The following is a 12,508-nucleotide window of genomic DNA, read 5'->3' as shown; positions in this document are numbered from 1 at the left end:
AGGTGCTTATGCTACCCATCGAATAAAAATCATGTGCCTGAAAATTCGTTTCGAAACAAATGATTCAGCTTTATATCCACATCGACCCTCGGCATGATGGTTGGAAGAAAATGCCAAGTTCATACCAAAAGATCGTTAACAACAATACCAACTTACAGACGACAATGTAGTACAAGTACCAATACCAAACTAACTTATAATCTTTTTACTCCTGGCCCTAGTGTTCGTCTGGTAGAAAATCTTGCAGAGGACCAGCTCCCACTCCTTCTCTTGCTCCAAGTCCCCGAGGTGGTACTGGTGCATCACCCAGTTGGTCCTCTACTGGTTGAAGTTCTTGTTGATGTGCAGCACCACAACCTTTTTGCTGCCCGTCTGCCGGCCGTTGACCATCACCGGCAAGGTATTGCCGGTGTTATGCCACATCGCGTGCATGCCGCACTCCGACTATATATTGCGACGCATCCACGTGCCCCTTTTGAACACCCTGGAATTGTGATGGAAGAAATGCTTGCTTAGGCCACTCAGTGTGATACCTGCAGTATTGTCGAATACAGGTTTTACTGTACGTAGTTGGCATTTTCATAACATCTTTGGCATGTTGCATTCACTTGTTTCACTTTTTATTAACTGTCAAATTGTAATTGCTTCACCAAGTCTGCGTCTAAAAAGAAAAATAGAGCTATAAACAAAGGAATATGTTTGTGCAAGTAGACGGTCGACCGGTGTCTTACCTGGAAGTTTCTCAGGATGGGTGTAGCATATGTCATGCTCGCTGTCGATGGTTGGCATGAACAAATCGATGAGAGGGTGAGATCTCATGTTGTCAGTAGTCACTTTGGCCTCAAGGTGCTCGATTAGCTCCTGATCCGTGGGATCGAACTTGACGCCAGCCGGCAGCACCGGCCAATCCTTCTTCGACTTGCATCGGTTAATTCTAGTTATATGGTACTCAATGTATGATCAATCGACTGTTTTAAGTGAATGATGAAAGATTTCGACAGATAAGTGGTACTCCAAATCTGAAGTCCAGAATACCCGAACACGCCACCGGGATTCTTGTGTCACCTCACACGCAACGTGTTGTCATGTCAATTCAATGTGTGGACATGATGAATAATTTCACCGACGTATACTAGTACTGCTACTGTACTACTTACTAGTCGTATTTAGTGTCACATTTTAACCGTAGGTTTAACTAACAAGTACGCACTTGAATACTAATTGATATATATATATATATATTTGTGTGTGTGTATACTGCACAGCATCTCCATCATCATTATTAGTACATCCTGCGCAGGTGAGTTAGGATGCACTTGATCCCAGAAAGGTATCTATCCTTCAAACCAGAGGAGTGCTTCAAACTAACAACAGTACATAATATCCAACAAAAGAGGGTCGTGCTACAGCAGCAGAATACATGGCTCGGTCTAGATATCAGTGTGAATCAAGTTGTGCATATTTGCTATTGGCATGAACCACATCGCCGCATGTCGGGTTTGCAAAAGCCATCCATCGCATGGAAGCTTGATGCCTTTCACACACTGAAGATTATCTGGCAACAAGCTGTGTCGACGAATCTCTGGATATGGTGATTCATGAAACCCATGGTATGATGTGTAAACACAGTCCTCCCTGGCGAATGGAAGTTGCATAGAACGGTAATCATCGCCGGTGATATGATCGATGATTGGTTGTATGATCGGATAATTGAGCCCGAGGAACATGGAGTGGTTGCCGAGGCTGTAAACCCGCCTCCAGTTGAATACGCCTGACCCAACGGAGCTGGGATCTTTCTCGAACACGAAGCATCCATAGCCATCAATGTCACGAACGCCCCAGGCATTGTACTGGATGTGGTTTGATGTAATGGTTTGGTCAATTTGGTACATGCAAATGAGCATCAAATGACCGCCGTCAGCTGAACGAGCGATAAACCACCACCCATCGGCTGGTATGATTCCTGGTCCTGGAATCATGAAGGCCAGCGCATTTGCGTCTGCTGCAACAATTCAAATTGGAGACCAAAGGGACAAAAATAAACAATCATGTTCAGAGTATGTGTGGAATAAAGATTATTATAACAGTGACACATATCATAGACAGAGAATTGCAATGTCGTGGTCATAATCATACCCCAAGTTAAAAAAATAAGCCACTGGCTTTCATATTCTAGCAATATGTCATGGTTCAAACATCATGTAACAATGAGAGGAAAACAGCTATGACAGAGCCTACTCATATTCTACCATAGCACTTACTACTACTGTTCTCATATCAACTCTAAGCAATAACATGTGTTGTTATAAAAATCTTGGAAATGAGAGTAACATATAGCAATCATGATGTTATGCTCATAATATCTATTCTAACAATCATTAGATGCCAATTGTTGTCATATCAACTCTAACAATAACATGTGTGGTCATAAAAATCTAGGAAATGAGAGGAACATATAGCAATGATGTGGTTATAGACATACTATCTATTCTAAATTTGTAATAATGAACAGGCAGTTGTATTCATAAGGTAAAGATGAGATGAGATAAAACAATTAAACGACGATAGATTCCATCAGTATAGGCAGCCAATCTGTGCGTCGACCGCGTAAATGATGCCATCATGCACTATAACATCAGACAGAGATGTTGCCTCAACAGGATTGATGATGAGCCATAACCATGTATGGCGATCGGATTCCAGATAGACTAATCCCATGTTGAACAAGGCAATGAGCTTGTAATCCATGTAGTCTTCTGATGGTGTGGGCACTTCGCAGATTACAACTCTCAGCAAATAGAGGTCGAGCCAAAAGCTTGACGTGTCTCGTGCGTAGTAGGCAGGAGTGTCCGGAGGGCCGCGAGGCTCAATGGCGGCGGTATCCAACGATGGAAGGGTGATCTCTCGCTGGGTGTCGATATCCACGAGATGCCACGGACTACCAGATTGGTGGATGAGGACGATTCAGTTGGCCTTCATGCCCGCCCAGTAGTGGTCGTGCATGAAGGATAGGTGGACGGGTAGTGGTAGCATGTCAAGGGGCACCACGGCAACCTCCGTAGGATCGTCAAGTCGGTGTCTGGGCCACCTGCGGGGATTGTTGGGTTTCGTAGTAATTTCAAAAAAAATTCCTACACACAGGCAAGATCATGGTGATGCATAGCAAAGAGGGGAGAGTATGATCTACGTACCCTTGTAGATCGCAACGGAAGCGTTGACACAACGTAGAGGAAGTAGTCGTACGTCTTCTTTCCCGATCCGACCGATCCAAGCACCGTTACTCCGGCACCTCCGAGTTCTTAGCACACGTACAGCTCGATGACGATCCCTGGGCTCCGATCCAGCAAAGCGTCAGGGAAGAGTTCCGTCAGCACGACGGCGTGGTGACGATCTTGATGTTCTACCGACGCAGGGCTTCGCCTAAGCACTACAACGATATGATCGAGGTGGAATATGGTGGCAGGGGGCACCGCACATGGCTAAGGAACGATCTCAATGATCAACTTGTGTGTCTAGAGGTGCCCCCTGCCTCCGTATATAAAGGAGCCAAGGGGGAGGGGTGCGGCCAGCCCTATGGAGGCGCAGGAGGAGTCCTACTCCTACCGGGAGTAGGACTCCCCCCCCCCAATCCTATTCCAAATAGGACTCCCAAGGGGGAAAGAGAGAGAGAGGTGGCCGGCCACCTCTCCTAGTCCTAATAGGACTAGGGGAGGGGGGAGGCGTGCAGCCCACTATTGGCAGCCCCTTTCACCTTTCCACTAAAGCCCAATAAGGCCCATATGACTCCCGGGGGGTTCCGGTAACCTCCCGGTAATCCGGTAAAATCCTGATTTCACCCGGAACACTTCCGATGTCCAAACATAGGCTTCCAATATATCAATCTTTATGTCTCGACCATTTCGAGACTCCTCGTCATGTCCGTGATCACATCCGGGACTTCGAACAACCTTCGGTACATCAAAATGCATAAACTTTTTATAACTGTCATCGTAACGTTAAGCGTGCGGACCCTACGGTTCGAGAACAATGTAGACATGACTGAGACACATCTCTGGTCAATAACCAATAGCGGGACCTGGATGCCCATATTGGTTCCAACATAGTCTACGAAGATCTTTTATCGGTCAGACCGCATAACAACATACGTTGTTCCCTTTGTCATCGGTATGTTACTTGCCCGAGATTCGATCGTCGGTATCCAATACCTAGTTCAATCTCGTTACCGGCAAGTCTCTTTACTCGTTCTGTAATACATCATCCCGCAACTAACTCATTAGTTGCAATGCTTGCAAGGCTTATGTGATGTGCATTACCGAGAGGGCCAGAGATACCTCTCCGACAATCGGAGTGACAAATCCTAATCTCGAAATACGCCAACCCAACATCTACCTTTGGAGACACCTGTAGTACTCCTTTATAATCACCCAGTTACGTTGTGACGTTTGGTAGCACCCAAAGTGTTCCTCCGGCAAACGGGAGTTGCATAATCTCATAGTCATAGGAACATGTAAAAGTCATGAAGAAAGCAATAGCAACATACTAAACGATCGGGTGCTAAGCTAATGGAATGGGTCATGTCAATCAGATCATTCAACTAATGATGTGACCTCGTTAATCAAATAAGAACTCTTTGTTCATGATTAGGAAACATAACCATCTTTGATTAATGAGCTAGTCTAGTAGAGGCATACTAGTGACACTCAGTTTGTCTATGTATTCACACATGTATTATGTTTCCGGTTAATACAATTCTAGCATGAATAATAAACATTTATCATGATATAAGGAAATAAATAATAACTTTATTATTGCCTCTAGGGCATATTTCCTTCAGTCTCCCACTTGCACTAGAGTCAATAATCTAGATTAAATTGTAATGATTCTAACACCCATGGAGTCTTGGTGCTGATCATGTTTTGCTCGTGGAAGAGGCTTAGTCAACGGGTCTGCAACATTCAGATCCGTATGTATCTTGCAAATCTCTATGTCTCCCACCTGGACTAGATCCCGGATGGAATTGAAGCGTCTCTTGATGTGCTTGGTCTTTTTGTGAAATCTGGATTCCTTTGCCAAGGCAATTGCACCAGTATTGTCACAAAAGATTTTCATTGGACCCGATGCACTAGGTATGACACCTAGATCGGATATGCACTCCTACATCCAGACTCCTTCGTTCGCTGCTTCCGAAGCAGCTGTGTACTCCGCTTCACATGTAGATCCCGCTACGACGCTTTGTTTAGAACTACACCAACTAACAGCTCCACCGTTCAATGTAAACACGTATCCGGTTTGCGATTTAGAATCGTCCGGATCAGTGTCTAAGCTTGCATCAACGTAACCTTTTACGGTGAGCTCTTTGTCACCTCCATATACGAGAAACATATCCTTAGTCCTTTTCAGGCATTTCTGGATGTTCTTGACCGCTGTCCAGTGATCCACTCCTGGATTACTTTGGTACCTCCCTGCTAAACTTATAGCAAGGCACACATCAGGTCTGGTACACAGCATTGCATACATGATAGAGCCTATGGCTGAAGCATAGGGAACATCTTTCATTTTCTCTCTATCTTCTACAGTGGTCGGGAATTGAGTCTGACTCAGCTTCACACCTTGTAACACAGGCAAGAACCCTTTCTTTGCTTGATCCATTTTGAACTTCTTCAAAATCTTGTCAAGGTATGTGCTTTGTGAAAGTCCAATTAAGCGTCTTGATCTATCTCTATAGATCTTTATGCCTAATATGTAAGCAGCTTCACCGAGGTCTTTCATTGAAAAACTCTTATTCAAGTATCCCTTTATGCTATCCAGAAATTCTATATCATTTCCAATCAATAATATGTCATCCACATATAATATTAGAAATGCTACAGAGCTCCCACTCACTTTCTTGTAAATACAGGCTTCTCCGAAAGTCTGTATAAACCCAAATGCTTTGATCATACTATCAAAACGTTTATTCCAACTCCGAGAGGCTTGCACCAGTCCATAAATGGATCGCTGGAGCCTGCACACTTTGTTAGCTCCCTTTGGATCGACAAAACCTTCTGGTTGCATCATATACAACTCTTCTTCCAGAAATCCATTCAGGAATGCAGTTTTGACATCCATCTGCCAAATTTCATAATCATAAAATGCGGAAATTGCTAACATGATTCGGACAGACTTAAGCATCGCTACGGGTGAGAAGGTCTCATCGTAGTCAACCCCTTGAACTTGTCGAAAACCTTTTGCGACAAGTCAAGCTTTGTAGACAGTAACATACGGTTCTGCCATTGGGGTTTTCGGTGCCTGCAAGCCAGCGGGGAAGTGGATTCGGGTGGGCGAGCGAAGAAGCTTCTCCTCGTGTGGCCGAGCAGTGAGCGGAGGGATATGGTACGCGCGAGCTACCAAGGAATATAGCACAAGTGGGCGAGTAGTGAGCGGGGGGAAATGGTGTGCGGCCGAAGATGGGGAAGAGAGGAGGAAGAAGAGTGGAAGACAGGGAATAAAGTGCATTAAATCTCAATTCTACTACTACTACCAGGATATACCGTTCTTCGGAGTGTAAATAGTTACACCGATGACATGTGGGTCTACAACAAGAGGGCCCATATGTTAGTTCATGGAGGACAGAAGCATGCTCTACTGGCAAACATGATAGCAGTACTGGGTAAGGCTGATTTAGTAACACCAACATGCTGGTTCAGCATTAGTTAAGTGTCCCATCTGCTGCAACATGTATTGTCACTTCACTGACTAGTTGAATAGTTCTCTCTGACCGAGATGGCGAATAATGGATCACGAAGACTTCCTTTCTACATTATCCCTATGCCTCTACGCTCACTTCACTCATTTTGCTCCGTACGTAGTCACTTGTTGAATTCTCTAGAAAGACAAATACTCTGTATTTGGGAATAGAGGGAGGATTTTACTCCGTATTTGGGAGCAGAGGGAGTATCACCATATGGAGGGAACAAAGGAAGCCTGAAATATGAACATGTCAATGGGAGGGAGTAAGCCCCATGCATGCATGCATGCATGCAACATGCAACACTCACACGTACACATGGATGCACGCAACACTCACGCACCCATGCGGCACACAGCACACGACGCAGCACACACGCTCACGCTCAAGTGCTCAACCTACTCCCTATGTCCGTGAAAGACTGTACATTTAGAGATTTACACATTGACCAGGGCATAATTAACACCCAAAAGTAGTAGACTTATCTGTGCATGCGACCATTGAGAGAAGAAGATTAAATGAAGGTAGTTGCATGTTGTAATTAAGGATAGACATGTAGCCTATACCTAGAGCACAAGTTGGTGCATTAGTCAATCAATATTGATTTAGATTAAAGGCTAAATGCATTGTAAGTGTAGATGTAGACTCTTTGTTTTTTCTATATATAGTGACCGTAAAGAGCGTATTCTTACATACGATGAGCTAGCGATCGTATAATCACCGCAAAACTATATATAGTGACCGTAAAGAGCGTATTGTTACATACGTTGACCGCCAGTGTATTTTTCTCGTTTCAAATTAAGCCATATTAACCGGAAAGGACGCGGTATGGACTAGTACTAGTACTGCTTTCATGTGTCCCGTCAACTCGCCGAACGAGGAGAAGCTTGCTTACTACGCCTCTCCCTCGCCCACGCGCGCGGTGGTTCGTAGGACGAGCAGAGGGTTTTGACTACATCACCCTATCCCTCTCCCTCTCCCTCGCCCTCGCCCTCGCGGTGGACGTGCAGCAGTTCAATCGGTGTCAGATTTCCAGAAGCATATTGTACTGTAGTATCATCATTGTTGGACCTTCCGAAGAGGCGAAGAGCCAAATGCAAGGTTCACATGAGTATGAACTATTGAACCTCCCGAAGAGGCAGAGAGCCAAGCGCAAGGTTTTATAGGAGTTGTCGTCCTAGTAGGAGTGTACTACAACTATAGCGAACGATGCTACTGTACGATGCCGCCACATCACGTATATCCAAAGTTGTGCCACCTTTTTTTTCTCAAAGAGTGTGTTGGAGCCCGTGCAACAACCACACAAGTTGCACGTACACATAACACATTTACTAGTAATAAATTGTAAAGGACAAATGCCAGTATGCCACACAAGTTCATCTCCAATTCATCTGATAAATTTGTGCACGACTAGTCTACATATATTCACAGCGCTACCGTTCACAATTTACCGTACTCCACTTACACGTTATAGATGGGCTACATGTCCTCCAGGTTCCAGTCCCAGGTGTTCTTCATGGATGACACGATCCATAGCGGTGGGCAATGGGAATCATTGTCACAGCTTTCTAGTCTGGTTCCACACGATGGAGACTCATCCAAGCTGAAGCGGCATAAATTGGGGATAGCGTGTCCCAGCATGTCATTCATCTGGTGGTGCGCACTGAAGACACAACCATGCTTCATGAACGGAAGGCCTTCAGTGTCATGCACGGAAGGTGGTATCCGCTTCACAATGGGGTAGTTGTCCCTAATGAAAAGCGAGTACTCTCCAAGAGTGTTCCTCGGCACCCACGTAGCATCACGGGGGTCGAACTCGGCACCGTTCATCTGGTACACGTGGCATCTCAGATCTGGACACATGGTGACATACATAGTCAAGGTCCATGCATAATAATGTTGTGCTCAAATATGGCGGTCAGTAATACTGTGCAGCAAATAGTACTACTCCGGTATAGAGGAAGTAAAATAACTAGCTTATTATATATAGCCACTCTTGGCTACATGGATGAGATGGTAAGACATGGAAAAACAAAATTGGTGGCAGCTAGTGGGTTCAAGTCTTCAAGGGCCTAGCTAGCTATACGCATCCTCCAAGGTAAAAAGTACTCCTACTAGTACGTAAGTAGAGTACTAGTACAACAATGAAAGAGAAGGAGAGAGGGTTAAAAAATGGAATACATGGGTAGATGGTGACGGTCTGATCATGGTAGATTGTGTGACCATGTTGCACATAAGTGGTACCATGGGTAACGACTGCTAAGATAGTTGATCCCAATATGCCAAAGTTAGCTACGAGGTTCCAGGTTCGATCAAATCACGGATGCAAATGCACATCCAGGATCGCCGATCTTATTTTGATCGCGGGATGACTGGTCCCTACAAATAATGGAGTACCGTTAGGGATGCAAATGATGGTTTTTGCATTCTGTTTGTAATCTCCTGTACCGTAGGATGGCAACCAGATGAAACAAGTCCCCTGGCTTGTCACCGCTAAGATGCGGCCTAAATGGTGCACGGCGTCTTCGAACATGTAGGGGTACAAATCTGTCGCCGCCAACATGTGTGAGCCTCTGCCGTTACTGCCTCTTGCATTGATGGCACTCCTTATGTCGAACACCGCGATGAGATAGTAATCTTCGTAGTCGCGTCGCTTTGTAGGCGGGTGTTGGGGATATTACTACTGTATGTAAACCGGACAAGAGTGGCCGGGTTAACTCTATGAGGATTAGAAGCCCAGGAAGACAAAGGATGGTGGCGCTTTATGAAGGCCCAAGGCCCAAAGGCGAGTTAAGGCATGTAGATGTAAACTGACATTACCATGTAACTTGTATTGTAAGATAGGACGAATAGATACTGAGTTGGACACGTTGATGATCCGGCCTCGGGACTCTGTAAACCGATGGGCGTCGACCTATGTATATAAAGGGACAACCCGGCGGCAGTTTAGGGACAACACACAACAACTCGAGAGCCAGGCAAAGCGAATTCGCTCCCTGGTCATCGAAACCCTAGCAATTCCATCACAACTGGAGTAGGCTTTTACCTTCATCGTAAGGGGCCGAACTAGTGTAAAACTCTCGTGTCCCTTGTCCACTTTAACCCCTTTAAGCTAACCCATAGCGATGGCTCCACGACTAAGTCCTTTCACAAGGACATCTGCCATGACAAAACCACAACAGTTGGCGCCCACCGTGGGGCTATCACACGATGGTTTCGAGTTCTTGAAGGGCAGCTTCGAAGGACTCAAGGGATACAATGTGGGCCGGATGACTAAAAGTCGTCGCGTCAAACTCTACATCGACGACACCGGATGGGAAGACTGACCTGTTGGTAGCAGTTGATAAGTTTACCAAGTGGGTAGAGGCAGAGCCAGTCAGTAGGTGTGATGCAGCCACGACGGTTCAATTCATCAAAAAGGTGATATTCCGGTTTGGTTTTCCACACAGCATTATCACTGATAATGGTACTAATCTATCCAAAGGTGCTATGGAGGAATTCTATCAACGAGAGCACATCCGGCTTGACGTGTCATCAGTGGCTCACCCCCAATCTAATGGCCAGGCAGAAAGGGCCAATCAAGAAATTTTGAGAGGTATCAAACCCTGGCTTATGGTTCCTTTAAAGCGGACGCCGTGTTGTTGGGTGGAGGAGTTACCTTCCATGTTATGGAGCATCAACACCACACCAAACAGATCTACAGGTTACACGCCTTTCTTCATGGTTTACGGAGCAGAGGCAGTTCTTCCTAGTGACATACGTCATGACTCGCCCCGCGTGGTGGCTTATGTTGAAGCTGATAACGAGAAAGCACGTCAGGATTCACTGGACCTGTTAGATGAGGAGCGTGATCTTGCGGCAGCATGTTCGGCGATTTACCAACAAGATCTGCGACATTATCACAGCCGCCGGGTTAAAATTAACCAGGACTTTTCAAGAAGGCGATCTGGTGCTCCGGCTCATCTAGGATCAGACGGATATGCACAAGTTATCCCCACCTTGGAAAGGGCCTTTTGTGGTCAGCAAAAATTTGCACAATGGATCATACTACCTTATTGATGTTCGAGAGCACAAAGACTCACGTAAATCGGAGGAGGAGACCCAGCGGCCATGCAATATAGCTCATCTTTGACTTTACTATACTTGAGCCATAGGCTCTTTTATGTACATACTTATGACAATGTATATATTATAGTCAATATAATAAACTGGAGCCTCAGCTAAAGCGGGGTCTCTGTTTGTTTTACATCATGTGTTTTCATGGGGGCTTCTGTTTACAAAGCGGAGTTCTATTAATCCGACTTGTCAAGCCACATATATAAAAGGAAATCACTAGGGGGCTAGGTCATATCTGAACCTTAGCTACACCTCTTGATCGGCTTATAGCCAAAGGGACATAACTAGGGGGCTTGGTTGTATTTACACCATAGCTACACCTCTTGATAGGCTTAAAGCCAAAAAGGAAATTATGTGGGGCCAAAGAGATTGTTGCACCAGCACAACTCAAACATAGGCACCCACCGAGCACAGCTCAAATGTTGCGTAGGGGCTCTTTTGCTTCTCAAAGAACAAAGAGTCTGCACCTTTGCAATAGGCTATCAAGCTAGACTTGGAAGCCAGGTGTATTCACCTAAAACCCCGAGTTATCATGCCTCTTTAAGTAAGCCACTCCGTCCAGGTAAACCTGGTATGACCCGTCGAACGTTTGACAAGTCAATCTCATAGACCCTGAACTTGTCAAAGTTAAAACGATGAATGGTTAAAGATTGAGGTCCATGTTAAAAGGCTTTGAAAAATGGTTTAACTCGGTGGCCTAGCAGCCCATGAAAAGCCTCGATTTAGGGCCTGGCAGCCCATGAAAAGCCTTGCATATTCTTCTTGTGTTTTCTGCAAAGTTTTCTTTTTTCTTTGATATTCATAAGTATTTTCTGATAAACCGGCATTTATTAAAACCCGGCGTGACTTACAATGCTAAATTGTTAGTACATGATCAGCTATAATCTGGCTTTTCTGTTCCGGTCTAGTTTAGACTACTAGTCACCAATATTATATGGTAAAATCGGTGTTTATCATAACCCGGTATGGTTTTATCGTAAACCGGCAAACCTGCAAGGAGTCAACTATACTCCAGCTTGGTGTTATCACCTATTTTTTACACAGCCATGGGTGAAAAGAATGAGGTAACAAGTATTTTTCTATCTTATAAACAACCTTGGTCCTACATCCAGGTTCTATTTTTGGGCATCATGACCCGTCCAGCGGTAAACCGACAGGACCCTTTTTTCAATCTCTTGTATGCAGGAACAAATTAACACACAGCCACTGCGGATTATGCATATAATACCAATCCCAAAAGCATGGCGAGTTATCTGTATCCAGCACCATAAGTATGCTCGATGGCATAACAGACGAAGTGTTTGAACTAGCCTATTACAAGGCATTTTTTCTGCCCACACAGGATAAATGTTTCAGCAAGAAAGGGTAGGCTATGACGGGCTAAAGCGGCTCTCCGGTTCAGGATTCATCACCAGGACGACTTGATGATTGCGGATCATCTTGAGTAGGTGCATCCTCCTCCTCTCTACCCAGTGGCTGGAAATCAATTGTTGTCCCATCGATTCCGGTTAAAGCTTGGAACACGGCTTCTTCACTTATAAGGGTTGAAGGATCAATGTCAGGGGCATAAGTGTGCTTACGAATTGGTGGAACAAGATCCTCTACATCATGTATCGGCGCGGGATATCTTTTCTGATCAACATCATAAACTGGCTAATAATGAGA

This window comes from Triticum urartu, chromosome 2A (assembly GCF_056163025.1).
Source record: "Triticum urartu cultivar PI428250 chromosome 2A, HENAU_Tu73, whole genome shotgun sequence".
In the NCBI taxonomy this organism is placed as follows: Eukaryota; Viridiplantae; Streptophyta; class Magnoliopsida; order Poales; family Poaceae; genus Triticum; species Triticum urartu.
The sequence above is the reverse complement of the archived record's forward strand: the minus strand, read 5'-3'. Positions refer to the sequence as shown.